General features: G+C 48.6%; 2 non-coding genes across 2 annotated transcripts in view; both read right to left on the reverse strand.

Annotated features, from left to right (window-relative positions):
- The window catches only part of LOC143364551 (large subunit ribosomal RNA), a 3,985-nt gene extending 3,813 nt beyond the window's left edge, over positions 1 to 172 (reverse strand). Inside the window, exon 1 of the ribosomal RNA XR_013084177.1 lies at positions 1 to 172. This exon is cut by the window's left edge and continues 3,813 nt beyond it. This is a non-coding gene — a ribosomal RNA (large subunit ribosomal RNA).
- Positions 173 to 1,513: 1,341 nt separating this feature from the next.
- LOC143364553 (5.8S ribosomal RNA) lies at positions 1,514 to 1,668 on the reverse strand. The gene has a single exon (XR_013084178.1). It is a non-coding gene; the product is annotated as a 5.8S ribosomal RNA (ribosomal RNA).
- Positions 1,669 to 2,500: the final 832 nt, after the last annotated feature.

Below are 2,500 nucleotides of genomic sequence, written 5' to 3' on the forward strand. Positions count from 1 at the left end.
GGGATAAATGGACCCTCCTAAACACTACATTTCCCAACGGCGGAACCGCGGGATTCAGTGCTGGGCTCATTCCTGTTCGCTCGCCGCTACTAAGGAAATCCTTGTTAGTTTCTTTTCCTCCGCTTAGTAATATGCTTAAATTCAGCGGGTAATCTCGCCTACTCTGAGGTCGTCAAACGTGAAAAAAAAATGTTTCGTATATTTCACCGAAAGCATTAAAAGTACGCGAGAACGTACAGAGGAGCACAAAAAAAAAAAAAAAAAAAAAACAAAACCATATATCTTATGCGCCACACCAAAGTGTCTTTTCTCTATATAATGTATATATAGAGATTTCTTCATTTTGTTCGTCGATCGGAAACTCTCGCTAGACGATCGGCCGGTTAACTTTAACGTCCGTCGAAAAGAACTTCCGGGGACTGGACGACCGACAGATCGCGCGGTCTCGCGATCGACAATGAAGAAAAAAAGACATGGGGCGACCGACAAAGGTTTGTTTTCACCTTCACCTTCTCGTGCTCTGCGTGACAACACGTTGTGGTGACAACGATGTTCGAAAGCCACTCCATAGAGGAGTATATATATTTTCAACACCCGGTGGGGTTTCTCTACTACACTAGACACACGGGGGTACAGAAACGCTGCACGACGCGATATCATCGATCAAACCAAAGAGACACGAGATCTCGGTCGTCATTCAATTCAACGAACGTGGCGATGGAATCCGCAACGGATTAGCGAGGACACGCGACGACGGGGAAATTATTCGACCCGATACAAGTACGCGTGCGCATCCCGCACAATGCCAAATGTTGCTATGTCCATCAGTCATCAAAGCGTTCGTAGAACGAGAGACCACTGTCTCGCGAACTCTAAGAATATGTTTGTCGAAGTCGCTGGCAACGACGACCCTCCGCCGCAATTATGTGTAGAGAGACACATCCACGCACAGACGTATTTTATTTTATATATCATCTCCCTGGGGCTTACGTTGCACGCCACAGTTGCGCACACAGATTTTACACGGGTGTCCGGTATCTCTTTCTTTATTTGTGTCCATTCACTGTAGTCTCTTGAGACTCTTATACCTTTCGTATACGCATCATTTCAGACGACGTCGGGAGCGCGTAAAATGTTCGAGAGTGAAACGCTTCTTCCGCAATGCGAATCGTTCCAGAGAGAGAGGAGAGAGAGATTTCGATCGTCGGAGCGGTGTTCACGGGCGGTCGTATTGAAAATACGACTCACGACGCCGCAAAACACTCACGCAAGTCCGAATGTGATACCCATTCCTATTTCCTTCTTCTCACGAAGACCGTTAGACGCAATGTAAAATTTGCAATTTTCACAGAACCGCGTCAAACGCCGACGAAACGTCCATCGTTCATCTTTAGTAGCATCTTTGCAACCCGACTCAGAAACGCTCTTTGCGCCCTCCACAAAATTCGACATGGAGAGGTAAGCGACGGCGGGGACTTACAAGAGCAACGCAAGCAGTATTTGGTTACGTAAACGACCCTCAGCCAGGCGTGGTCCAGGAATTGTATCCGTGGACCGCAATGTGCGTTCGAAATGTCGATGTTCATGTGTCCTGCAGTTCACACGTTGACGCGCAATTAGCTGCGTTCTTCATCGACCCACGAGCCAAGTGATCCACCGTTCAGGGTAATCGTATAATTTGATTTATAATCAATATATAATTATGTCTCTTGTTCTGCGGTTCATAAGAACGCCGATACCTGAAAGCTCCAACCAGCGCGCGAAGGAGATTCAGGCGTCGTTTTTAAGGACGACACACGATCGTCCGTAGAAACGGAAACCGTCGCGAGTACGCGATTGCAATGCGCACACGTATCCGACGGCCGGGCGGAAAATACATTGAAAAACCTTTAAAGTGGAAAACACAGGAGGAGAATTCAGAAAACGACGGGGATCATAGACAACCCGATACTGGATCCCGACACTTCTCCTCCTCCTCTCTCTTATTGGAGAATGAACTCGATAACTAACGGACTTCACAGCCGGCTCTGGCCGTGCGCGATCGTTCGTCCCAAGCTCTTGTGCACTGTATTATCGCCACACAGAGAGTAGAGTGTCAGAATCGCACACAGCTTTACGCGAGCTACGCAGCCGGTCCTCTCGAAACACATTTCCAATTGTGCACGGAGAACGATTATTCGATACTAGCGGACTTCACAGCCGGCTCTGGCCGTGCGCGATCGTTCGTCCCAAGCTCTTGTGCACTGTATTATCGCCACACAGAGAGTAGAGTGTCAGAATCGCACACAGCTTTACGCGAGCTACGCAGCCGGTCCTCTCGAAACACATTTCCAATTGTGCACGGAGAAAGATTATTCGATACTAGCGGACTTCACAGCCGGCTCTGGCCGTGCGCGATCGTTCGTCCCAAGCTCTTGTGCACTGTATTATCGCCACACAGAGAGTAGAGTGTCAGAATCGCACACAGCTTTACGCGAGCTACGCAGCCGGTCCTCTCGAA

Source organism: Halictus rubicundus, unplaced genomic scaffold, assembly GCF_050948215.1.
Source record: "Halictus rubicundus isolate RS-2024b unplaced genomic scaffold, iyHalRubi1_principal scaffold0688, whole genome shotgun sequence".
NCBI lineage: Eukaryota > Metazoa > Arthropoda > Insecta > Hymenoptera > Halictidae > Halictus > Halictus rubicundus.